The sequence below is a fragment of the Miscanthus floridulus genome, chromosome 16 (assembly GCF_019320115.1).
Source record: "Miscanthus floridulus cultivar M001 chromosome 16, ASM1932011v1, whole genome shotgun sequence".
In the NCBI taxonomy this organism is placed as follows: Eukaryota; Viridiplantae; Streptophyta; class Magnoliopsida; order Poales; family Poaceae; genus Miscanthus; species Miscanthus floridulus.
Window position 1 is genome coordinate 9,705,619 of NC_089595.1, and position 27,991 is coordinate 9,733,609.

At 48.3% G+C, this 27,991-nt stretch overlaps 1 pseudogene; it reads left to right on the forward strand.

The window, feature by feature from the left end:
- Positions 1-1,062: 1,062 nt before the first annotated feature.
- LOC136510243 (probable cinnamyl alcohol dehydrogenase 8A) lies at positions 1,063-27,982 on the forward strand (annotated as a pseudogene).
- Positions 27,983-27,991: the final 9 nt, after the last annotated feature.

The following is a 27,991-nucleotide window of genomic DNA, read 5'->3' on the forward strand; positions in this document are numbered from 1 at the left end:
AGCGCAGCGGTGGCCTGTAGGGGAGATGGAGAAGGTCCTTGAAGCGGCGCCACGAAGGAATGCCCTCGTCTTCCTAGACCTGGATGTACCACATCTAGGCGCCCTCTTTCAGGTTGTAGGAAGCCATCCACACCTTCTCTTCCTCCATGATCCGTTGCTGGTGGAAGTAGGACTCGCACCGGTTGATGAAGATCAGCGGATCAGACTTGCCATCATAGCGCGGAAAGTCGAGCTTCTGGAACCGTGGCGGGCGATCCTGGTGGTGTTCGCCAATCCCGGCCCTGGAGGATGACGACCACGAGGAACGGTCCTCGCTCAGTCGCTTGATCGCCTAGGTATTGGCCTCACTGAGGTCTGGAGCGTCGTCAGGGTGGCTGCTAACGCGTCCAGGGTGGCCTGAAGGGCGGTGTTGGGCTGTTGTCCCATGATGTCGGCTGGAGGTGGTGCTGGATGGGCGGAGACAGTGGGGGAAGGCTGGGTGGAATGAGCGCGAATCGGCGGCGGCGGCGGCGAGCCGGAGGAGAACCCGGATCGTGATACCAGGTTGTCAAGGGCGTCAGCGCATAGGGATGCCGGACCGTGACTACGTAGCTCGTAGTCGCGCCCCAGGCTCACCACGAGGTTTTTCCCCTCTGTCGGTGGCTTGTTTAGATTAGGGAAATGATAGATTAGATGGGTAATGACTTGCTTGCCTTCTTCATTGTCCACGTACATGGCTAAATAGGCCTTGAGCCTAACAACTAGGAGGTAATTACTCCTCAATCTTAGGAACTAATTTGATCTCTCTTTCTATTTCTAGCCACTGATTGAAACAGCCTACTCCGCATGGCCTCTGTGAGCCAGCCGTGCGTTTAATAGCACGACGGACATCTCGGGCGCGCCGTTTCCTAGAATAGGGGCGGCCCCACATGACGCGCTGTTTGCCCTTCGCAAGAAGCTTGTCAGATCCTACCTGAGCCAGAACCAGAACTACCTGGGCATCACGCAGACCGAGTACGACGCCGGCTTCCGGCGGCAGGGCTGCCCCTGCGCGCGCTGGACCGCTGCGGTGTCACCTACCCCATGGCCCTCGTCCACCTCGCCAAGACGTGCCGCCTCCGCACAGGCTGGGGGGACTTCCTCCGCAGCTCCGGCTTGCGCCAGGACGACGACACCCACGTCGGCGACGTCATCGAGATATGGGCGTTCCGGTCGCCGGCGTGGCCTACCGGCCTCGGCCTCGTGCTCCTTCACTACACCAAGAAGGAGGACGCCGAATTCATGGCCTCCTTACAACAAGAAGAGGAGGAGGAGGACGGCATAAGGACGTCCTCCGACTCTTCCTCCGACTCCCATCAAGAAGCAGTGTATCAAGGACCAACAAGACGACGTCGACTAGAAGAATTGCTCGCCGCTGGGCCAAGGCCAAGACAGTAATTGCTCGCCGCTGGACAAAGAAGTAGTGTGCGCTGCTGCCATCCTTGTTTCCATGAAGTAAAAGTAAGCGTGGCCTACAATTTTTTTCCAGGGTTTGTCTATAGTATGGAACTTTAGTAAAAGAAGAGTATAGTATAGGGAACTTCTTGAGTAAAATTAGCAGGATCTTCCAGGCTTGATAATCAAAGTTAGTTGTTTTTAATGCATATATGTTTTTAGTACTAGTCTCTTGTTCAACCCTCTAGCTACTTTTTTCCTGCTTAATGAAAACGTGTTGATACGTGATAAAAAAAACTTTTCAATACACACTACTGGAATCTCGAATTCTTCTCAGAAAAATGCGAATACCGATAGAAAAATATTTTTCTGACGGTGTACCGTCAGAAAATAACCCACAGAAATTTTTCTATCAATTCGCCGTCAGAAACATTTTTTTGTGTAGGTCTTATACGCACAAAAAAATTATTCTGTGCGTTATTCCTCACAGAAAAAAGCAAAACCTGACAGAAAAAGCATTTGTTAGTGTTAGTCTGTCAGAGTTTTAGAGGTGCATTTGAAAGGAGAGAGACCATAGAGTGTATCAGGCCCTACGGGTGCGCGGTCTCTGAAAAGGTGATGGCCAAAGGAAAAAAACTCGAAGGCTGTTCAACAGGACTGAAAAATAAGCTAAAATACTATTCTGGCTGATTATCATGAGAGAAAAATAATGTTCTGTTTAAAAACACTGTTTATGTGAACAGTATCACTATAAGTGCGCTGGCCAGCCCAGCCCCAACCGGCCAGCCAGCCGAACATGTCCTCAGTTGCAGGTCAGGTACACTGTGCTGGTGTTGTTGGCTCGTTGCTAGCGTTCGTTCGCTAGATCTGTGTAGTCACCCAATGGGTGGGTGTGTGTTCGTTGGATCATCGAGATGCCACTAGCGCGCTGCTCGTTCGACGAACAGAGTCTGTAAAGCTCCTTTCTTTTGAAAGACGTGCCACGACAGGTTCACAGAGAAAGTATGACCTTTTATTAGATGAGTTTGTATTACAACTTTTGCAAGAGGTATACTGTTTTTTTTAAGCAAATGGTTTGGGCATCTTTGTATTTAAGATAGGAGATAGTGTGGTTACAACGACATGTTTCAAGTGAGTGCCTTAGGATGGTTTAAGATAGATAGAATTATGTATTTGGCACTAAAATAAATCGGTCTTTTATATTTGTCATTAGAAAATTTGAACTTTTTTATTTAGCATTATCGGTACAGAAAGTGACCAACACGTAAATATTTGTAGTTTTATTGTACGTTGTGATCGGAGGTGGCCTAGCACTCAATGACACATGGTTTATACTGGTTCAGGCAACGTGCCCTACGTCCAGTTTGAGTCGGTCGGTGACTTTATTCCTGAGCCCAGGTGCTCGAAGTTTGCTGTGGGATTACAAACGGAAAGGAGAAAGATGAGGGGTACAAGAGGTCCGGTCGGACTCTGGTCTAAAGGGCTGAGAGTGACGGGAGCCCCGCTATGTGCTAAGTGTTCGGGCGTGTGCTTATGGTTTGAACCTGGTGGCTCTGTTATTATGTACTAGTGAACTGATCGATCTCTATGTTGGGAGAGAGTGTATCCCTTTTTATAGATGAAGGGGATAGTCTTACAAGTGAGAGTGAGAGAGTACGTATGCTACTAAGTCTTGTTGCCCATGCCGACGGGTACAAGATGATGATAGACGCCCACAATACTGTTTAATGTCAGATGCACGTGGGAGATTGCGTCGTCGTCTTCTAGTATGGCAGACGTCGTTGCCTGCCATACTGTTGATGCAAGAGGTATGCAGGGGGTTTTACCATGTTCGCTTGGTACGGTAAATGCCGGCGTCCACAACACTGTTCGATGTCCAGATGCATGTGGGGGAGCCTTACCGCGTTTGTCTGGTATGAGAGTTGATGGCGCCCACAACACTGTAGGAAAAATGTCAGCGCCTATAACACTGTTTGGGTTCTGTCATGCTAGGGAAGTCGTAGGGTACTGTCCTGTAGGTGTACAGGGTATGTTTCTCCGTATTGCGGTTGACATGAGTGCTCTGCCTTACTTTCTCCGTCCGTTTCCTGGTCCTTACCGAGCGGGCGTCTCTGGTCGGTTGATCCCAGTCGGCTCTGATTGCGCCAGTTGGAGAAGAGCTGTGAGCAGGGGTTCGGCGCATCCCCAGTTGGGGGACGCGGGTCGGAGTCGGAAGTGGTGTTTGGCTAGGTCTTCCGGTCGGAGAGGCCATTCGGAGGCAGACTGGAGTTAGAAGCGAGGCCTTTCGGTCAAAGAGCCGGGCCAGAGTCAGAAGCGAACGTCATCCCTCCTCGACCAGGCCTTCCAATCGGAGATTTGATTGTCCTTCTGGCCTGTCGTTTAAGTATCTTTGGCCGGCCTTTGAGCTTCACGTTGTTCGCAACGTTGTCTTCTTGGCCGAGCCTTTGTTGGGAAGCCGATCCATGAGGGACCCCGGGTTTATGAACCCGACAGGAGCCCCCGAGCCCCCAGGTGATTCGGGTAGAATCGCCTTTGATTTTTGTCTTGACGGCGGGTGCGCGCGAGCGCACCGCGGGTGTTTCCCTCGAGCGATTTGGGTAGAATCGTCTAGGGGGTTTTTCGTGTTATCAGCGGAGGAAGTTTCATTTCGTTAGCGGGTGCACGCGAGTGCACCCCCGGGTGTAGCCCCCGGGAGATTCGGGTCGAATCGCTTGGGTTTTTTTTGTCAGTGGGCGTGTGTGCGTGTATTTTAGTCGAGACAGAGTTTTCAACCAAGGTGTCATGCGTATCTGAGGTAGTTGTTTTTAGGTATCAGGCGAGACGGAGCTCGCAGATTATGGCGTCGGGCATAGTCAAGGGATCAAAATGGACTTGCAGATCCAGGCGTTGGGCGCACCGAGGGATTTGGGTGAGTCGGAGTCGGGGACCCAGGTGCTGCCGAGGCATTTTTTGGTGTCTTGAGCCCCTAAGCCACGTTGGCCTTTGGTAGGGGTTGGTTGAGTTTTGTGCGTTACCCCATCCATGGTTTCTCACAATTGGAGGGGTTGAGCTAACGTCGCTTGCCTCGATCGCTCGGGCTCGAGTGACGCGCTAGGTGAGCTCGCTAACGGGTATGATCGAGTGAAATCCGGGTCCATCATTCGTGACGGGGTCGGCATAGTCCTCTTGTGACATTCCACTGCTCCTTATCCTGCAACCCGGTAGATGCCTGGGTCATCCCGAAGATTGACCCGGGTGGCCCGCTGGCCTCCCCTCGATGGAGATTTTATGGGTTTGGTGAGGTTTAGGATCAAACGAGAAGGTTGAGATGACCTTGTCCTCTTTGGGGTAGACTGGACGACAGCCGCTCGAGGCTCATCTATGTTTTCTCCCCTAGCTCTATTTGATGCGAGGCAGCCTCGAGTCCTTTGTGGGCTAGCATTCGAACCCTGGTCGATCGTTGCTCATGTTTGAATGAGGCAACTACCACTTCGTGATGCAACACAGAGCGTTGTGATGCATTTGACTGCATACGCAATGCTTTAGCCCCCAAGCCCATGGGCGATTCAGGGTAGAATTGTCCGGGGGACGTGGGTGTATGGAATGAATGTGTGTATGGATGTATGAATGATTATAAAGAAAGAGCGAGGGTCGGTAATGTTACCTTGATGACTCAAGTGATGAGGTTTGGAGAGCTCCAATTGAAAATGTTCGACCGAGATCCATGCTTGTCGTTCGTGATGGAGTCGGCATGGCCCACGTGGGGCGTCCCTTTGCTCCTTACCTGTCTCTCGGCGTTTTCCTGAGCCGTTCAATTGATTTACGAAGCCCGACGGTCTCTCCTGGCGGAGATCTCGTTGTTTGGGTCTTTCCCAGTCCCGCCTAGGAACACGGAGAGCTGCCTACGCGTGGTGGCGCTTTGTTTCTCTGGCCCGGTCATGCGGTAGTGGTGGGACATACCCAAGCCACATCTTGTCTAACTAGGTGCCGTTCCATCGGTCAGTGTGCGTCCCATCGGTCAGGGCACATCCCATCGTTTCCCATTCGCATTGAATGGGGGATGGGAGAGGGTTTCTCGCCCCAATCCTTTTGCCTTTCCTCAACTACTCCACCTCTTATTTAAATAGGGGAAGGGAGAAGGAAAGGAGAACTCACAGACCCATTCGTGATTCTAGGGCACGATGTCGAGTTAGAGGTCCCCCAACGTAGATGAGATGGTGCTGGCTACCTTTATCGAGAAGGGGCTAGTTCTGCCGAAGGAGGTGGCGCACTGGAGGGTGCCATACGTTGCCGACTTTGTCACCGTCTGCGAGGCTTTCATCGGGATGGAGCCGCTCATGGACTCCTTCTGGCGAGTCTTCTCTGGATGAACCTTATCGGAGAGGAAGACGCTCGGGACTACACCGGTGGGTGGTTTCGCCCTTGCAGCTGCTCAGGTTGGCCAATTCATAAAGTTTGATGAGATATCTTCCAGCCATGGCGGCCATACCTTGGTAGGCAGCATCCCAGCCCAGGAGCTGCGTCGACTGCATGAGAAGGTTAGGAGCTCCATGTTCTTCTGCTGAGCATCTATGGGTGCGACGCCCTTGAGGTACCCGTTGCACTCACCAAAGTCAAGGGAGCAGAATCGGGTGGGCCCTTGCGGCGGTGGTTATGTCCAGCGGCGTGTGCCGTGGCCTCTCCTTTGGCATCAGCTGATGCCATCGAGCAGCCATAGTGGTATTTGGAGTAGAAGTATTCAGCAAATGTAATCGTTGAGTTCATGGGGGAGCCCCTATGTGAATAGTTTTTGTACCAATGAATATATTAGTTCTATTTTTGTGATAGAATCACTATCTGTTCCTTGTTTTTTTATCCTAGCATAGCTTTGTTTTTATCCTTTCTTTTTCGCACCTGCCTGTTCATTCTGTGGGCTGCAACTTTTAAGAACCTGGGCATGGCCCGTGAGGCTTGGCTGCTTGTAACTGTAGGTCGTGGCGGGGCATGCCCGGTTGGGAGTACGAACAAAGTCACATAGGGTAATCAAAGGAATGGAATGTGCTTTCGTTCGGAAAAAAGTTTTTACCACATGACAGTAAAAAAGAGAGGTAGTATTTAGTTTTGTACCCTTATGGAGCCCCCGAGCGACCTAGGCTAAAAGTGTTTGGGCTGGGGTGCTTTACAGGAGCAAGTGTTGAAAAAAGCGGTAAGACCGAATTTAGGGAAAAAAGCGACGTAGCTGTTTAATGTTCAAAGTATTGGTGAGAATGTTGTCGTTGTCGTCCTTCAGTCGGTAGGCGCTCGGTCGGATCACTTCGGTCACTATATAGGGTCCTTCCCATGGTGGAGAGAGTTTGTATTTTTCCTTCGTTGATTGGGTCCTCTAGAGCACGAGATCTCCGACTTCAAGGATCTTCCCCCTAATCTTTCTTTCATGGTACCTACGGAGAGTTTACTGGTAGCGAGCGGAGTGGATGACGGTCGTCTCACGGGCCTCCTCGAGTAGGTCGACTACGTCTTGCTGAGCCTCCGTGACTCAATTACGGTCGAAAGCCTTCACTCTTGGGGCACCATGGTTGAGGTCGGAGGGCAGCACTGCTTTAGCTCTGTAGGCCAGGAAGAAGGGTGTGAACCCTATGGATCGGTTTAGGGTCATTCTCAGGCTCCAGTGGATCACTGGGACCTCTACAACCCATCGCCCGGCGTACTTGTTGAGTCAGTCAAAGATGCGTGACTTAAGTCCTTGGAGGACCATTGCATTGGCATGCTCGACCTGACCGTTAGTACATGGGTGTCCGACCGAGGCCCATCGATCCTGATGCCATATCCATCACTGAAGTTCTGGAACTTCTTCCCGGTGAAGTTGGTCCCGTGGTCTGTGATGATGCAGTTTGGAACACCGAACCGGTAGATGATGTAGAGGAAGAATTTGACCGCCTCTTCTGAGCAGATGTTGGTGATGGGCTTGGCCTCTAACCACTTGGTGAACTTATCGACTGCTATGAGTTGGTGGGTGAAACCACCTGGGCCCTTTTTGAGGGGTCCTACCATGTCGAGGCCTCAGACCGCAAATGACTAGGTGATAGGGATGGTTTGAAGCTCCTTTGCTGGAAAATGAGTTTGCCGAGCATAGAATTGGCGTCCCTCACACCTGTGGATGACCTCCTCTGCATCTCATAGTGCGGTGGGCCAGTAAAAACCTTGGCAAAAGGCTTTTTCGACCAGTGACCTTAGGGTCGCGTGATGTCCGCAAATCTTAGCATGGACCTCGAGGAGGAGCTGCTTCCCCTGGTTGGTGGGGATGCACTTCATGAGGACCCCTGATGGACTCTGTTTGTAGAGTTCATCGCTGAGCGCGACGAAGGTCTTGGCACGTTGAGCGATTCATTGGGCTTTAGTCCTTTTGGGTGGGAGAACCTCCTTGAGGAGGTAGGCGAGTGGCAACACTCGCCAGTCAGTTTGATCGAGTGCCAATACGGCGACGTCAGTAGGTGACATTGTCATAGAGGTACTAGGGTCGGAGCCCCCGAGCACCGGCTTGGCGTCAGGGTCAGAGCCCTCAGGCGCTGGCTTGGCATCGGGGCGTGTCTAAATTGGACCTTCCAGGACATGGGCGGACGACTCATGGAGATCATTGATGAAGATCCTACTCAGAGATGCGTAGCGCCAAGCTCGATAGCGATGCACAGCCCGCTGATGAGGGCCTCATATTCCGTGGTGTTGTTTGAGGCCGAGAAATGGAGGCGGATGGCATAGCGGAGCCTACTCCCATCTAGTGAGATCAGAACCTCTCTAGCCCCCAAGCTGGGCGCCATTTCAGACCCGTCGAAGTACATCATCCAGTACTCGTGGGTGACATCTAGGGTCGGTAGCTGCACCTCTGTCCATTCAGCGATAAAAATCCATGAGAGCTTGAGATTTAATAGCAGTATGTGGGATATACCTAATGTCATGGCCCATGAGTTTGAGTGCCCACTTGGAGATCCATCCCATGGCGTCGTGGTTGTGGATGATGTCCCCGAGCGGGTATGAAGTGATGACCGTGACTTCATGGTCGGTGAAGTAGTGCAGGAGCTTTCGGGTTGCCATTAGCACGGTGTATAGGAGTTTCTGCACCTGGGGGTACCAAACATTGGGGTCAGTGAGTACCTCCCCGATGAAGTACACAGGCCACTGGACCTTAAGGTGGTGTCCCGGCTCCTCCTTTTCGACGACCAGGGCGGCGCTCACAATGTGGTTGCTTACCGCGACGTAGAGGAGGAGGGGTTCTCCCTGTTCGGGAGCAATGAGGATTGGGGCCAACATCAGGGATGCTTTGAGGCTCTCTAGAGCCTACTAAGCTTCCTTAGTCTAGACGAAAGCGTCTGTCTTTTTGAGGAGCTTGTAGAGTGGCATCCCCCGTTCACCGAGCCAGAGATGAATCGGCTTAGGGTAGCCAGACATCTGGTGAGCCTTTGTATGCCCTTGATGATGCGTATAGGGCCCATGTTGGAAATGGCCATGATCTTTTTAGGGTTGGCCTCGATGCCGCGCTCGGACACAATGTATCCTAGCAGCTTCCCCTTTGGAACCCCAAAAACACATTTCTCGGGATTCAATCTAATGTTGAACCTTCGGAGGTTCGTGAACGTTGCGGCCAAGTTTGCGATTAGGTTGTAAGCTTGAGCCATTCTGACCACTGTATCATCAACATAGACGGCGATTGTTGGTTTTGACTGCTCGGCTTGATCAGGCTAATCGAGCGGGTCAATTTGGTCGGTGAAGCATTGCTGCATGCACCTTTGGTAGGTGGCGGCAGCATTCTTCAGGCCAAAAGGCATAGTTACGTAGCAGTACGAACCATATAGGGTGATGAACGAGGTTGTGAGCTGATCGGACTCTTTCATCACGATCTGGTGGTAGCCCGAGTAGGATTCTAGAAAGGAGAGGATCTCGTAACCCGATGTGGAGTCGACTATCTGGTCTGTACGCGGCAAAGGAAAGTGATCCTTTGGATACGCTTTATTGAGGCTAGTATAATCAATGCACATTCTCCATTTTCCAGTTTTGTTTTTAACAAGAACGGGATTGGCAAGCCTGTTGGAGTGGAATACCTCTCTGATGAATCCGGCTACGAGGAGTTTGGCAATTTCTTCGCCTATGGCCCTGCGCCTTTCATCGTTGAAGCGGAGCAGGCGTTGCTTAGTGGGCTTCATGTGTGCTTGGTGACGTCTCGTGGTATATCCAACATGTCAGATGGTTTCTATGCGAAGACATCATGATTGGCGTGCAGGAAGTCGATGAGCTCGCATTCCTATTTGACTAGGAGCTATGTCCTGGTTCACACCATCTTGGTTGGGTCGGTGGGGTCAATTCCCAACACCTTGGTTTCCTCATGCGGACAGAAGGCCATTGAGGAGGTTCATTTATTGCAGTCCAGGACTACTAGGGTCGACGACTCCCCGAGCCACAGGAGCTCAGATGAGTTGATGACCGTGGTGGCGAGCTCGAAATGCTCGCGGTCGCACATGAAGGCATTCAAGAAGGCGTTGCTCATGGTGATGACACCGTTTAGTCCTGACATCTTCAGGTTGAGGTAGGTGTAGTTGGGGATTGCCATGAATTTGGCGTAGCATGGCCGCCCCAAGATGGCGTGGTGGGACCCTAGGAAGTCCACCGCTTCAAAGGTGAGGACCTTCGAGCGGAAGTTGGCTCGGTTGCCTTACATGACGGGCAGGTCGATCTGCCCGAGCGGGTATGCCTGCACTCCTAGGATCACCCCATGGAAGGGAGAGCCCGCTAGGCGAAGTTCTGACTAGGGGACGCGCATAGCGTCGAGTGGGTCGACATAGAGGATGTTGAGGCCGCTGCCTCCGTCCATCAGCACCTTGGTGAGGCACTTCTTGCGGATGATGGGGTCGATGATGAGCGGGTAGCATCCTGATCTCACAATGTGGGAGGGATGGTCCCTCTAATCGAAGGTGATCGGAGATTCCGGCCAGCTAAGGAAGGAGGGGACGGCCATCTCGGCAGTGCATGCCTCCCTATAGCACACATTGTGCTAGCGCTTGGACCAGATGGCATCGGATCCACTGAAGATCATGATGCATTCCTCGAGGTCGGGGAAGCCTTCTCCATCCTTGCCCACCATGCCTCCTTTCTTGGCTGCCGCCTCTTTGCCGTCTCCTTCTTTCGGCCCACTGGCCTATTGTAGGAAAGGTTTGAGGAGCTCGCAATCCTTGTAGAGGTGTTTGATAGGGTAGACGTGGTTGGTGCACAGGCTATCCATGAGCTTGTTGAAGTGGTCAAGCAGGCCCTGCTGGGGCTGCTTGCCCATCCGATCCGTTGTGGCGACCAACGCGGTGTTGTTCGATCGGCGCTGATCATTTTTGTTTTTCTTGCCCCTCTGTGTGGAGGGGACCTCATCTTGGTCCATGCGCTTGGCCTTGCCTTTGTCCCAATCTCCATTGAAGACTGCCTCCTTATTGAAGGCATGGTTAGTGGCGATGTCAAGCAGGTCGCGGGTGGTATAGGGCATTTGGCAGCCATGCTTGTGGATTAGGGACTCGCAGGTCGTCCTAGAGAGAAATGCGCTGATGATGTCTACGTCGACGACATTAGGGAGGGAGTTGCATCGTTGGGAGAACCTGTGGATGTAGTGCCGAAGGGACTCGCTGGGCTCCTGCTATCAGCTCTTGAGCTCCTAGGAGTTACCAGAGCGGACATATGTCCCATAGAAATTTTTGACAAAGACCCTCTTGAGATCCGCCTAGTCACGAATGATGTCATGCGAGAGGAATTCAAGCCATGCCCAAACATGTTCCCCTATGTAGATGGGGAGATATTGAATGATGAAAAGGTCATCATCCACCCCTCCAGCTCAGTAGGCGAGCCAGAAATCTTCGAGCCAAATACTGGGGTTTGTCTCCCCAGTGTACTTGGTGATGTTGGTGGGCGGTCGGAAGGGCTATGGGAACGGCGCTCTCCGGATACGTCGGCCAAAGGCCAATGGTCCCAAGCCCTCAGGGCTAGGACTTTGGTCGTCTGGCCGGCGACCATGCCTAGGACGCGTTTCACCGCTCCCCTTGATGGTTCGGTCGGGACATGTGTCACCTGCCCTCATCACCACTCGGTGGACATCACCATCATGACGGGCATGAGGCCGGATGCTGATGACACTATGAGTGTCTTGGTGCAGACTAGGCTGTTCGCGTATCGGTGGTCGGTGTGGAGCAGGTGTCAGGTCAGACCACGGCGCAACCACTGCCTCCCGAGCCATGCTTGGTGGCTGTAGCGGTGAGCGGATGGAGCGATCCGTCTGGTGTGTCCCTACTCCCCTAGTGGGGAGAGAGGGCATGAGTCAGAGTCGCGATGTGGAGCTTTCCGCCTATTGAACGGCAGTGGCTTCTACCAGCGCCCAGAGGTTTCGGTAGACCGCCCACTCCTGGGGGTCGACGGGCTCGGGAACACCGCGTAGAAGCATTGCCGCAGCAGCGATGTTCTGGCTAGCCTGAGCAAACTGTGGGGGATCATTCCCCTTGTTTATGATGTCACGCTGGACCTAGCGGGCGCGACCCCAAGCACCGCTCACTGGGTCTCGTGCATAGGGTGCAACATGCTGCGTCGAGCACGCTAGTGCCGGCGATAGCTGGTTCTGCCGCCGTTGTCGTAGCTCCTCGACGTGCCCTTGTGCAAGCGTGAGGGCCCCCGCACGCAGGTCTAGAGGGGTGTGAGTCTACACAGACTCCGCAACGACCAGTGGCTATCCCGAAGTGTTCGCCATAGCGCACTCCCAGGACGGGTGGTTGCTAGGTGCCATGTCACTGATGCTAGAGCCATCGCTCTCAACCTCGTCATCTAGGAGTTTATGGAAAGTGGTGGGAGCATAGCTCGCCATTCCCATGAATTCGGATGTGAGAAGGGATGGCGCCAGCGTCCTTTGGAGCCCCCGAGTGCACACGTCCGTGGGGGACGTGAGGCCGCAGGGGAACTAGTTGCATGGTGTTTGCAGTGCGGACAATATGGTCCCTCTAGATAATCGATGGGAGATAATAAATAGAGAGTAAATAACATTATGCACATTACTCACAGCGGGATTTGAGCAGAGAGTTTGCTCAGAATGAAGCACAAGTGCCTTGTTGTTGAAGTCATCATGCGTCCTAGAGCCGATGGAGGGTGCCCCTCTGACTGGCGTTGAAACAAGTGCCTCCTTGCGGAGGTGTAGTACGCCGAGCCGGTCGGTGATGAACTCCAGGCTTCCGAAGAGGAAGGCCTGGGATGGCCCGAAGACTGGTGGAACCCACATCCCAATGGGTGGGAGTGTGGGAAACTCCAGTAAGACGAAGTGAGTCGTATCACTTGAGCCTGCCATGGCAAAGGTGGTGGAAAAGTGGGCCATCTGATGACCAAAAAGTGCTGATCATACAGCGTCTTCCCCACGGATGGCGCCAACTGTCAGTGCAGAAAGTGACCAACACATAAATATTTGTACTTTTGTTGTACATTATAATCAAAGGTGGCCTAGCACTCAATGACACAGAGTTTATACTGGTTCAGGCAATGTGTCCTACATCTAGTTTGAGTAAGTCGGTGACTTTATTCCTGAGCCCAGGTGCTCGAAGTTTGCTGAGGGGTTATAAACGGAAAAGAGAAAGATGGGGGGTACAAGAGGTCCGGTCGGACTCTGGTCTGAAGGGCTAAGAGTGATGGGAGCGCCGCTATATGCTAAGTGTTCGAGCGTGTGCTTGTGGTTTGAACCTAGTGTCGACATGAAATTTCATCCCGTGCTGAGGGCACATAAGCAAGCCGGATGGGTTTGCTCGATGGAGCTATAGATCCGCCTGACTTCAACGCAGGGGTGGTCGATCCTGCATACTCCTCTCGAGACGTGCCAGTCAATTTGACCCTGCAATTGACAAGGAGAGAAAGCTAATCAGTAATTTAGGGTGAAACATGCGGTGTTGCCAGACAGTCCTGAATATGCGGCTCTAAGAGCTGATGTGGAAGGAGATTGACTAGATAGTTGATTCTAGCATACTCATAAGAATAAATCAGTTAAAGCTCATGGGGTTGTGGAAGGAAAATCGGTTATCACTCAGGATGAATATCGTTATTCAAACAAATATTAGTCAACGACAATAGGATGTCAACAATAATCAGTTTATGCTAAGCCAATGATTGCAAGTAACCGAATCCCTTTTTATATAAAAGAAGCAGCCCATCATCATTTAATCATTTAATAAAGATAAATCTAACGAACATATTAGATCTCATCTATCATCATGACTAGTGGGGCATAAGGTAGAATCATGTAGGCCATAGAAACAACGATAAATTCAATGACCCTAACTTATTACTAATATCAGTGGGGCATGAGGTAGAATCATGTAGGCCATAATATAATAATAAGATCATGGGGCTAACATATCTTTCAACCTATCTTTACTTCAACGGTCTCATGACGTGAACTGCATATGTGAAAGCACTCGATATCGGCTAAAACAACCAATTCAGGCATAGCACACAGTTAAGGTCATGCCCTATCAGGAACAGATCTACCAAATAACGATCTCCACTCCATGGTATTAATAGTGGGGTGTGAGGCAGAATCACACAGGCTATGATAACGGGCCATGGAACGATTTTCCTTAGCCAATAGATCTATTCAAGACCAGACATGCCTTAATCGCACACTATGCACGATCAAGATTGACATAAAACAGCAGATAAAACATAACTCATCGTTTAAGTTGCAGATTAGATCAGTTTAGATTAACAAACGATGGGTTAAACAGGATATAAGGCCGATCTAGATCAATCTCAATGAGGCAAAGTGATATTGCTGTAATTAAATAAATAATGAAAGCAATAAGCAATATCGGTAACTTAATGAATCTATCCGAAGGACGCCACCCTTAGATAAAGCTGATAACTTGACCTTAATCTAGTTCAAGTAGTGGAGGTCGATCAGATCGATACAGCCGTACTTGAACTAAACAAGAGTCGATAACTAGCTTATACCAGAGTCGCAGTGGAGGTCGACTGGATCGATGCAGCCGTATGAACAGAAGTATAAGCCATGATGATACTTACAGACAAGCCGGAGGTCGGCCGGACTGATGCAGCCCTGCTCACTGAAGAACCCACCGAGATCTACTCTACTCCTACTCCTAAGGGTGGCCGGAGCCAAAAAAAAGTAAGGAACTTGTATTTGATTGATTGTGTGTCATTTATAATAGCCAGGGTCCAATATTTATACCCGAAACCTACGCATGAATCCTACTTAAGCATGACTCATTACAATTTTTTGGCCTAAGAGAAAACACTCCTAATTTAAGATAACTTGAACTCTAATCTTTCCCTTTTTGTAGAGTCCAACATGATTTTTTCGACGTCGATTGTAGCTTTTATCGTTATCTGTTGGCGCTATCTAAAGAAAGCAGATTCCCGTGCTACATTCGAATTAGTTGATACCGACCTTCATACAATTGATTCCTTGATGACATGATCTTAGGAGCTTTTGAGTCCCTGCAATTCTTCTTCCAAATTTTGGTGTAAACACATGCCCCCAATTTTGGAATAAAAGTAATTTTATTCCAAAATTATCACGTCTGTATCCCCGATAGGTCCACGGTCATGGGTAGAGAATCTTGATCTGGGGTCTATTGTTTGTCACCGTCTATGTCAGCTCATGAGCCCATGCTTCAAAACTTTTACGAGAGCATTATTGCTTCATGGGCACTTGGATCCATCTATCCAGGCTGACTATAAAATGCCTATCTGACTCTGGCAAGAGTAATTCAACAATTCAGCTATGTTTCTCCTCTATTTGCTTCCTCGAATGCCTCTGACTCTGCCTGACCCTCCATGGTCTATCCTTTTGCCATGAGGATCTTGAGTGGTTAGAAGAATTCTTGTGCATAGGGTGATTGTGTCGCTCATTTTAGCACCTTGTTGAGCAAGAGGATCAGTTACTGCGTTTAGAAGAATTCTTGTGATATCACCTGAGTCTTCTCTCCATGCTCGTAGAGCTGTTCTAGTGTTTGCAAGGGCTAAAATGTGTGGACACCTTCCCCTTGTTTATTCCATCAAACGCCCATCGGGAAAGCCACAGGCTTCTTTCCCATAGTTTCCCAGTCACCGAGAAATTAGTTGGACATCTGTTAGGCAGGCGGCCTTTCCCCTTCTCCTAGCATAATTTTATCAATGGGCCAATGTGACTTGGTTCACGATGACCTTTGGCCTTGTGGGGACCCGAACTCCCTTCAATCCAACAAAGCCTTGGTGGATTGATCGTTGGTCAATGTAAACTTTTCGTATCCATCCCACGATTTTTTGTGATTATGGGAAGCAATAAGTCCAAATCTATTATTTCTTCATTATATGTCCCCTGGATTTCTAGAGTGTTGATCCGTTTCTATATCTGACTTCAATTCCATACCCCCAACGAAATCTATCTCCTCACCTTCCTGGGCTATATATACCGGCCACAGCTATGGATCGAAAAACAACCCGCTCCATCTCAAATCTTTTGCATCTTTAGTGTAGTTCCTGCTTTCCCGTAGGTTTGAGATTATGGAGAATAACAAGAGGTCTGCTGAGGAGGCCCTCAATGGATCTACATTATCATGCCAGCGCCTTCATCGCCAAGAGGGTGCAACTTGGGATGCTCCCGTTGTTCTAGAGCAGTGGGCCGATTCTGCTTAGCCTTTAGGGTCCTCTTCAGCACCAATTCGCCGCCAGCTCCCCCGCTATCCGAGGAGGCAGATTGACAATGACGATCTACTGGCCTCCATTGATCAGACTGATCAGAATCTAGCCAACTGCCTTTCCCTTGCAGAATTAGCTCTGGCCATGATTCAAGGCCGATCACCCCTGACGCTAACCCGATGGGGGAAAGGTTGGCCAGGGCTGAAGCTAGAATCATAGGTGATACGTCTATCACAATTTTCTATCTCTTCTTAATTTTGCCTTCAAGATTTCTGATCATTCTTTCCTTGAATCTTTTAGATCTAACTGCTTAGTTGGAAAGCCTTCGATTAGCTATGGAGCACGTGGCGGGATTTGTCAACGCCAGGGGCACCATTCTGGTGGTTCACTTGCATGACATCCCAAACCGTGTCAGGGAGGTCGCTCTTCATGGCGTTCGTCATGGTGCTACCATGGCGTTGGCTGCTGCACAAGCCTGCTCTGGCCATGATCTTTGGCTTCTTTCCCATGGTTTTCCAGCCACCGAACGCCCTAGGGATCATGAGCGCCTAGTCGATGATTTCTTCAACGCTGCCAACTCTAGAGCTTTCAACACCTAGGCCGATGATATAGTAAGCAAAGTGTTTTCTAGCCTGTAGTTTGTAATAGGGGATATTTAGCAAACAATTTCTCTGTCTTGAATGATCTTCCTTTGCTTCGTACTTATATGCATCACTTTGTCCATGTTTGCTTTACTTTTATAGGCGATACACATCATACCGGCTTTTACCCCTTTAGATTTATTTTTGCACTAGAGGCGATACCTTTCTGATATCGGCTATTAGAGCCGACGATCGAACAAATCGGTTGTCAAGTATTAATCCAGACGCTAGGGTAATATTTCCTTAGATATTTCCCATTGATTGCTCTACCAAATTCTTCGTCTCCTTTTACTATTTTCAAAATATAAGCATTACCAGGTGCCCAACGTTTGATCCGATAAGGTCCTTCCCAATTAGGTGACCATTTGCCAAACTTACTGTCTTTTGACCCGATCGGCAATTTCACTTTTCAGACCAAGTCTCCTTCAGAAAATTGCTTAATCTTGACCCTTTTATTGTAATATTTTGCAACCCTCAGTTTATTGGCTTTGATATTTTTAAGAGCACGCAGCCGAAGGTAACTCAAGTCCTCTAAGTTATCTATCATAAGATTCTTGTAGACTTTAGCTGACAAATCATTTTGCAATGTAACATGCCTCGATCCAGTCTGAACTTCCCAAGGAAGAACTACATTATGACCATACACAAGTTCATAAGGCGATGCTTTAATTGATCCATGACAGGCCATCCTATATGCCTATAGTGCCTCATTAAGCGTTGAATGCCACTTTCTTGGTTGTACCTCAATCTTTTTCTTGATCAGATTAATCATAATTTGATTGGACGTCTCTGTCTAGCCATTAGCCTGCGCATAGTAAGGAGAAGAATTTAGTAGCTTGATTCCCATACTGGCAGCAAAATCTCTGAACTACTCTGATGTGAACATTGTCCCCTGATTGGTAGTTATAGTTTGAGGAATCCCAAAACGATACACAATGTGCTCTTTGACAAAATCAACCATGTTCTTTGAGGTTACCATCTTCAAAGGAATTGCATCAACCCGTTTAGTGAAGTAATTTGTTGCTACCAGTATGAACTTATATCCTTTGCTTGAGGGCAGAAAAATTTGGCCAATTAAATTAATTCCCCAACCTCAAAATGGCCATGGCTTAATTATTGGATTCATGGCCGATGCAGGCGATTTTTGGACATTACCAAAGCGTTGACAATCCTGGCACCCCTTGTAATATTCAAAACAATCTTACAATATTGTTGGCCAGAAGTATCCAGTTCTGCAAATAATCCACTTCATCTTATAAGCTGATTGATGAGCTTCGCATATCCCTTCATGCACCTCGCCCATCAACACCTTAGCTTCCTCTCGATTTAGGCATTTGAGCAATACTCCATCGACTGTTTTGTAATATAGCTCATCACCCAGTAAAACATACTTAGTCGATTTGTATCTTAGCTTTCTGGCAACTTTCTGTGACGAATTTCTAAGGTAATCGGCTATTTCAACTCTCCAATCATCATTTGAGGTTCCACTACTCAAGACTTCCCAAAACACCCGATATCCTGACGCACTTTGAGCTATACGATTAGCCTCTTGGTTTTGTGCTCTCAGAATATGTTGAAAAGAGACATGAAGAAATTCTTTGAGCAACTTTTGGCACTCAGCATAGTATCCTTTCAAAGTATCTTCTTTGCACTCATATAGGTCGATCAACTGATTAATAGTTAACTATGAATCTCCAAATACTTCAATTGCTTCGGCCTTTACTTCGTGAAGAAGTTGAAGTCCCTTAAGAATAGTTTCATATTCTGCTTGGTTATTGGTAATCATTGGTTCAGTTGGAAGAGCAAACTCAAAACCTGCCCCCAAGGTGAAATAATAACAATACCAATGCCACCACCTTGCTTGCATGATGATCCATCAAAGAATAATGTCCAAGGCATCGACTCTACATAATCAATGCTTGGCTTATGATGCTGGGTGACAAAATCAGCCATTATCTGTTCTTTGACTGCTTTAGCCGATTCGTACTTCAAGTCAAATTATGATAATACAAGAATCCACTTTCCTACTCTCCCATTCAGTATTGGCATTGATAACATGTGCTTAATCATATCAGCCTTGGAAACAACCGTACATTCGGTCGATAATAAGTAGTGTCGCAACTTAGTGCAAGAGAAATATAAACACAAGCATAACTTTTTGGTGGGAGAATATCTTGTCTCTAGATCCAGGAGCCTTATACTCAGATAGAAAATAACTCGCTCTTTTTCTTCAAACTCTTGCATCAAGGCCGATCCAATTGTCTTGTCATCAGCTGATATGTACAACTTAAAAGGCTTACCTTGCTCAAGAGGGACCAACACAGGTGGACATTTCATATATTCTTTTATTTCTTCAAACGTCTTTTGTTGTACGTCACCCCATTTGAATTCTTGATCATTTTTCAACTTCAACAAGGGAGAAAACAACAGAATTCTTTCCGACAAATTCGAAATGAATCTTCTGAGGAAATTAATCTTACCAAGCAGAGATTGTAACTCTGTTTTAGTAGTTAGGGGAATTGCCTCATCAATTGCTTTTATGCTTTTTTGACCAACTTCGATTCCTCTCTCGTGGACCATAAAACCCAAGAATTGTCCAGTTGACACTCCAAAAGCACACTTATTAGGATTCATGTTGAGACCATGTTTTCTTGTGTATTCTAGAGTCTTCCGCAAATAAGCTAGATGCTCTTTGTACCCTTTGGATTTTATCATCACATCATCGATGTAGATTTCAACAATCCTACCGATCAACTTATGAAAAATATAATTCATCGCCCTTTGACAAGTTGCACCGGCATTCTTCAGACCAAAGGTCATCACAACCCACTCGAATAAACCGATTGCGTCAGGGCACCTGAACGCGGTCTTTGCTATGTCTTCCTCAGCCATGAAAATTTAGTTATACCCTGCATTGTCGTCCATGAAGCTAATTACCTTGTGCCCGACTGCTGCATCTACTAACATATCAGCTATCGGCATCGGATAACCATCCATGGGTGTGGCTTTGTTTAGATCCCTGAAATCGATGCAAACTCTTAATTTTCCATTCTTCTTATACACAGGGACAACATTCGATATCCACTCTGCATATCGGCATGGTTGGATAAACTTTGCTTCCAATAACCTTTCACTCTCCTTTTTGATATCATCAAGCACGTTCAGGTTGAATCTCCTTGGAGCCTGTTTAAACGGCCAATATCCAGATTTGATTGGCAACCGATGTTCGATAATTGACCAGTCTAGACCAGGCATCTCATAGTACTCCCAAGCAAAATAGTCTTTAAATCCCTTTAACAAATCAACTAACTCTCGTTTATACTCAGGATCTAACTTGGCACTTACATACGTCGGCCTAGGTCTATCTCTAGAACTAATATCTATTTCTTCTAATTCATCGACCGACGTGAAACCATGTCCTAGTTTGTCATCTGTACCACCTATTGGATTATGCATTAAGACAAATTTTCAAATTCGACTGCTTGGATCAGCTGTTGGCTTTCATCGTTGATTATAATGAAGTCTCCTTCCCATAACTTGCCAGAAAAGCATTCGAAGTCTCCTAGTTCCCAAAAGACTGGATCAGCTGTTGCGATACTCATAGACTCATCAGCACAAACTAGTTCAACATCATCTCCATGCCATTGAATCAAACATTGATGCATGGTCGATGGTACACAATAGTTCATATGAATTCAATCATGACCAAGGAGCAAACTATACGACCCTTTTCCATCGATGACGAAGAATGTGGTGAGCAGAGTATTACTCTCGATTGTTAATTCGACGTTCATTGCCCCCCGGGTCTTGGATGCATTACCCTCAAAGTCCTTAAGCATCATGTCAGTCTCAATCAGATCTCCTAGTCCCTTGCCAAGTTTACGAAAAGTGGTGTAAGACATGAGATTGACAGAAGCACCTCCGTCTACCAACATTTTGTTTATCGACTTCCCATCAACCAAACCTTTTATATATAAAGCCTTTAAGTGTCGATGCTTAACTGGTTTATCAAATATAGCCTACTGTATAACTGTCAGCTTGGTAACTATCTCTTCATACTCTGATTCATCAAAATCCAAATAAACTTCTTAATCTACCGGAGCTCTAAACTCTGATGGCAACATGAAAGTCATTTGAATATTAGTCGATGGTTGTCTTCTATCGGCTGTTTGTTTAGCATGCCATACTTGAGGTTTACTGGATGCCTGAGCCTGTTCCAACTCTCTATTCCTTAGACGTTGCACCCTTCTTTTCTGGCTTCTTGTCAAACCTCCTAGACACCATTGGCCTTCCTACCAAACATATTTTCTCTCGTTACTTTCTTCTTCATAATCGACCTAGTCTAGATCAATAACTCTTTTTCCAAGCCGATTATGAACATTTCCACTTTTTAAGCGCCGATCCATGTTATTATGATGATACACATCTTGAGCATGGATAGACCGGCGGTTGGCTTGAGATTGCCTAAACTCTCAATATTGATCACTACACTCTGGACAACTATTCCTAGTAGGCAACTTCAAACCTTCGATCCAGCAATGTTTGAAGAAAGAACAATTCCAATGCAATTCAGCTTGCTTTCTTTGATAACTCTCCTTTTCCTGTTGATGCTGGTATTCTTGCTTTTCTAACCAACGTGGATAATCCTTTTCCTTCTACTGCTGCCATTTATTCAACAGAATTCGATATGTAACCTATGGCTTTATCGCCCCTTCTTTTGATGTTTCTCCCTGCTCATATCGACTCTTTTGCTTATTGCGATGTCTTTTAATTTCCCTGTATTCATTGGCCGATATTTGCCTCTCGGGATCGACTGTTCTAGCTTCTCTTGATTTGGTTGATATTAGGACCTTAGTCTTTCCTCTAAGTAGCCTAGCATCGACCATATTTTGATCTTCAGGGAAAGGATTATCATCAACTTTCATTTTTCGAGGTGTATCAAATTTGAGTCTTCCTTGCTAAATAGCCCTCTGTATATGCTGCCAAAAAATTCTGCATTCATTAGTGGAATGAGAAGTAGCGTTATGAAACTTGCAGAACTTCTTATTCTTCAATTGATAGGGGGGCAACATAACATGATTATCAGGCAACTTGATTTGTCCCTTCTCAAGCAAGAAATCGAAGAGCTTGTCTGATTTTGTGATGTCAAAGTCATAGCTCTCCTCGACTCCTCTTCTCCGAGGATTTGATACCATTACTGTCTTTTTGCCCTAATTCCATTTAGCCCCGGCAACCTCTTCTTCTCCATCTTCATAGCCGTCATCGACTGAGTATGGATTATAAGCTTCGGCCACTGTGGTACTTTTCTAGAATTGGGTATCTCTGCGCATACTCTAGAATTGGCTATTGAGCGCCACCACTCGTTGAGCCAATTGACCCAGGTTGTCAAATTCTTATCCTAGTAGTTTTTCTTTCTATGTTGGCAGCATTACTTGAACGGCCAAAGCAGCTAGCTGATCATCAGCCAAGTTTAATGAGAAGCACAAATTTCTAGTCTCTCGGAATATGTATGAAATTTCTGCCTTATTCGTTAGTTTTCTGCCCTATAGTTGTCAAATTGGTAATCTTCTTTTCTCTAGTCCCAGTATAAAAATATGTATGAAATTTCTTTTTCAGATCAGCCCAATTGGCAATGGAGTTGACTTGCAGTGATGAAAACCAAGTGAAGGCTGGCCCTGACAGTGACAGGGAGAAGAAACAAACTTGATGGGCCTCCTCAACTGATGCCTCGCCCAATTGTGTAAGATACCGACTGACATATTCTATTGTGCTTGTGCTGTCTTGGCTAGTGAACTTAGCAAACTCTAGAAGCCTATAATTTGCAGGAAGAGTGACCAAATTATACCATTCTGGATATGGGCATTTATACGAAAAGGTCAGCCATTTTGGCTTCAGACCGAACTAATTCTTCATCATCTCGGTCACCTTTAACAACAACTCATCAGCATATGAATTTGGATTTCTCTACACCTGTTGACCCATCTATGGATTGAAATCCTGTGTGCCTTGATACTCTGGATTCAAAATCATGTGAAGGGTATTATAATCTGTGCCATAATGATACCCTTGTGGAATCTCTATTTGTTGGGTCCTTTGCTGGTTTGCTGCTTGAAGTCTCTGATTATAGATATAAGGATCTATATCTCTACGGATCCTTTGAATTGATGGTGCTATTTTTTGAGCCAACGATGGTATGTGGCCCGATATGCCAAAATTAATCACCTGGTTCTGACCTTGCCCCATGCGATTGTTGCACATGCTGCACTGACGATCCAAGATTATACTGTATCTGATTCGCAGTAGTACCTTGAGCTTGTTCAGATGAACTCAGAACTACCTAGATATCATCATTACCAGCTGGTGCTGCTTCTTGATGGCTGGTACTGACTTGATTAGTCCCTTGGGTCGACGAATGTAGAATGTTATAATAAGCCAGCCCAACTTGACCAACTGGAAACCTATGAAACACCTCTTTCATGGCGTTGTGGAATATGTCCAAGAAAGCTTCATTATGATTTGATATGGCATCGTCGTCGTCGTCGTTGTTGTTGTAAACCGCCATGACGATTGTGGGGTCCCACCGGGCGTGCCAAGAACGTGTGTCGGCATAAAATTTCTTCCCGTGCCGAGGGCACATGAGCAAGCCGGAAAGGTCTACTCGATGGAGCTGTACATCCGCCTAGCTTCAATTCAGGGGTGGTTGATCCTACGTACTCCTAAGACGTGCCAGTCAATTTGACCCTGCAATTGACAAGGAGAGAAAGCTAATCAGTAATTTAGGGCGGACATGCCGATGTTGCTAGACAGTCTCGAATGTGTGGCTCTGAGAGCCGATGTGGAAGGAGATCGACTAGATAGTCTATTCCAACAAATTCATAAGGATAAATCAGTTAAAGCCCATGGGGTTGTGGAAGGAAAATCGGCTATCACTCAGGATGAATATCATTATTCAGACAAATATTAGTCAATGATAATAGGATGTCAACAATAATCAGTTTATGCTAAGCCAATGACTGCAAGTAATCGAATCCCTTTTTATATAAAAGAAGCAACCCATCATCATTTAACCATTTAATAAAGATAAATCTAATGAACATATTAGATCTCATCTATCGTTATGACCAGTGGGGTATGAGGCAGAATCATGTAGGCCATAGAAACAACGATAAATTCGATGACCCTAACTTATTACTAATATCAGTGGGGCATGAGGTAGAATCATGTAGGGCGTAATACAATAATAAGATCATGGGGCTAACATATCTTTCAACCTATCTTTACTTCAATGGTCTCGTGACACGAACTGCATATGTGAAAGCACTCAATATCGGCTAAAACAACCGATTCAAACATAGCGCACAGTTAAGGTCATTCCCTATCAGGAATAGATCTACCAAATAATGATCCCCACTCCATGGTGTTAATAGTGGGGTGTGAGACAGAATCACACATGCCGTGATAACAAGCCATGGAACGGTTTTTGTTAGCCAATAGATCTATTCAAGACCAGGCATGCCTTAACCGCACACTATGCACGATCAAGATTGACATAAAATAGCCGATATAACTCATCGTTTAAGGTGCAGATTAGATCAGTTTAGATTAACAAACTATGGGTTAAACAGGATATAAGGCCAATCTAGATCAACCCCAATCGCACAAAGTGATATTGCTATAATTAAATAAATAATGAAAGCAATAAGCAATATCGATAACTTAATGAATGTATCCAAAGGACGCCACCCTTAGATAGAGCCGATAACTTGACCTTAATCTAGTTCGAGCAATGGAGGTCAACCGGATTGATGCAACTGTACTTGAACTAAACAAGAGTCGATAACTAGCTTATACCAGAGTCGCAGTGGAGGTCGACCGGATTGATGCAGCCGTACGAACAGAAGTATAAGCCATGACGGTACTTACAGACAAGCCGGAGGTAGGGTGGACTGATGCAACCCTGCTCGCTGAAGAACTCACCGAGATCTACTCTACTCCTACTCCTAAGGGGTGTCCGAAGCCGAAAAAGTAAGAAACTTGTATTTGATTGATTGTGTGTCGTTTATAATAGCAAGGGTCCAATATTTATACCTAGAACCTACGCATGAATCCTACTTAAGCATGACTCATTATAATTTTTTAGCCTAAGAGAAAACATTCCTAATTTAAGATAACTTGGACTCTAATCTTTCCCTTTTTATAGAGTCCAACATGATTTTTCCGGCGCCGGTCGTAGCTTTTGTCGTTATCTACTGGTGCTATCTAAAGAAAGCCGATTCTAGTGCTGCATTCGAATTAGCTGATACCGACCTTCATGCAATCGATTCCTTGATGACATGATCTTAGGAGCTTTCGAGTCCCTGCAATTATTCTTCCAAATTTTGGTATAAACACCTAGTGGTTCTGTTATTGTGTACTAGTGAACTGATCGATCTCTATGTTGGGAGAGAGCGCATCTCCTTTTATAGATGAAGGGGATGGCCTTACAAGTAAGAGAAAGAGAGTACGTATGCTACTAAGTCTTATTGCCCATGCCGACGGGTACAAGATGATGGTAGGCGCCCATAATACTGTTTACTGTTAGATGCACGTGGGAGGTTGTGTCGTCTTCTTCTGGTATGGCAGACGTCGGTGCCTGCCATACTGTTGATGCGAGAGGCATGCAAGGGGTTTTACCATGTTCGCCTGGTATGGTAAATGCCGGCGTCCACAACACTGTTCGATGTCCAGAGGCATGTGGGGGAGCCTTACCATGTTTGTTTGGTATGGGAGTTGATGGCGCCCACAACACTGTAGGGAAAATGTCGGCGCCTACAATACTGTCATGCCAGGGAGGTCATAGGGTACTGTCCTGCAGGTGTACAGGGTACGTTCCTCGATATTGCGGTTGACTTGAGTGCCCTGCCTTACTATCTCCAACAGTTTTCTGGTCCTTACCGAGCGGGCGTCCCCGGTCGGTTGGTCCCAGTCGGCTTTGATTGCGCCAGTTGGAGAAGAGCTATGAGCAGGGGTTCGGCGCATCTCCGGTTGGGGGACGTGGGTCGGAGTCAGAAGTGGTGTTTGGCCAGGTCTTCCGGTTGGAGAGGCCGTTCAGAGGTGGACTCAAGTCGGAAGCGAGGCCTTTCGGTCGGAGAGGCGGGCCAGAGTCAGAAGCGGGCGCCGTTCCTCCTCGGACCAGGCCTTTCGGTCGGAGATTGGATTGTCCTTCTGGCCTGTCGTCTAAGTATCTTGGGTTGGCCCATGAGCTGCGCGTTGTTCGCAATGTTGTCTGCTGGGCTAAGCCTTTGTTGGGAAGCCGGTCCATGAGGGACCCCGGTTTATGAACCCGACAAGCATCGAGTTAAAATTTTCTTTCGTAAATGGCACTACCGTCTATTTAGATCATTAACGGTGTCAAGTAGCTAGCAAAATGACATAAATGCCCTTGATTGTAGCAAAAGTCCATGGTGCTAAATAGGAAAAAAAAATAAATAGACAGGTTGTCAAATAAGAAAATCATAAATATCATAAATATACTTTGAACTAAAATGTGGATTTTTGATAATTGAAGACTACAAATAAATAATTAATTAATTTCAAATTGGTAATAGTAGGTACAGATTATGTCTCTCACTCTTCCTTTCATCTCGGCCACAAATCAAGGATGCATGGCTCAGGATGCCTGGTTGAAATACGTAACTTATATTTTCAAGGTATTTATCTTTTAGTTTTCTAAAAGAAAAGGAGAGTATATGCCATCATCGTAACATCATGACTCAAGAGCATAGCACACCATGCATCGCTCGGCCGGCGTTTGACGCCGAGCACACGTGGCCGGCGGAGCACGTGGCCCGGGCAACGCGCGGAGCTCGCAGCCTTGGCGGCGCACGGAGCACGCATCCGGGGAGCTCGCGGCCTGGGCGTGTGGTGCGCGGAGCACGCGGTCTTCGCGAAGCTCGCCCGACGTGCTGCTGCTGCTGCTCTCCCGACGTGCTGCTACTGCTGCTTGCCATCGATGGCCGTCGCGGAGATCGCCCGACGTGCTGCTGCTACTGCTTGCCATTGGCGGCGCACGGAGCTCGTGGCCTAGGTGGCGCGCCAAGGACGCGGCTGGCGCGAAGCGGGAGAACTGGGCGGCGCATGGAGCATGCGGACGGCGTGGAGTGGGCGAGTTGGTGAGCCGCTGCCACGGCGACCACATGGCCATGTGGGCAAGCAGCAACACGTCGGTCTGGGAGCTCCGACGTCATGCAACATAGTCATGTGGGCGAGCAGCAGCAGCATGTCGACCGCGTCCTCCGCACGTCGCTAAGGCCGCGAGCTCCGCTCACCCACGTGCTGCTGCTGCTGCGCGCATGAGAGGCCGCGTTTTGCGCAGCATCGCCGCCGCTCGTCCCACGCCCGGCGTCGCGTTGAGCTCCAGCGCCATCGCGTCATCTCTGGACAGAGAAGCTACTCGACGACGTCCTCCTCGCCGAGACGCACGCTGCGCATGAACGGCCATCGCAGAGCTCGCCCCGTCGCGTCCCCCGCGTCGCCGCAGCTGCTTCGTCGACTCGTGCTACAGCTGCGACAGCTGCAGCAAGGGGTACGAGAGCTACTGCCCGCAGCTCGTGCCAATCTCCAACGGCGTGGGCTTGGACGACGGCGACGCCACAACCCAGGGGGGCTTCTCCGACGTCCTTGTCGTCCGCGACGGGTCCCGTCCAGCCTACCGCCTGCCGGGGCCGCGCAGCCCGCTGCTGTGCGTGGGCGTCACCGTGTTCAGCCCGTTGGTGTAGTATGGCCTCAACGCCCCCGGCAAGCACCTGTGCGTCGTGGGGCTCGGAGGCCTCGGCCACCTGGTCGTCAGGTTCGACAAGGCGTTCGGGATGACGGTCACCGTCATCAGCACGTCGCTGAGTAAGCTCGAGGAGGCGCTCGGCCGCCTCGGCGCCGACGTGTTCCTGGTTAGCCGCGACCCCGCGCAAATGGAGGCTGCGGCGAGCACGATGGACGACATCGTCGACACGATGTCGACGGACCACCCTGTCGTGCCGCTACTGGACCTGCTCAAGCCGATGGGGCAGATGGTTGTCGTGGGCTTCCCGAGCAAGCCTCTTGAGGTGCCCGCCTTCGGCCTCGTCACCGGTGGGAAGCGCGTGGCCGGGAGTGCCGGCGGCGGCGTCGAGGAGTGCCAGGCGATGCTCGACTTCGCGGGTGAGCACGGGATCAGCACTGGCGAGCGAGGAACTCCCAGCGCATCCCCCGCGCCTCGATCTGCCGAGTTCGGCGCGAGAGGCCGCCGCGCCTCCGCGAGCTCCTAGGCAGGAGAT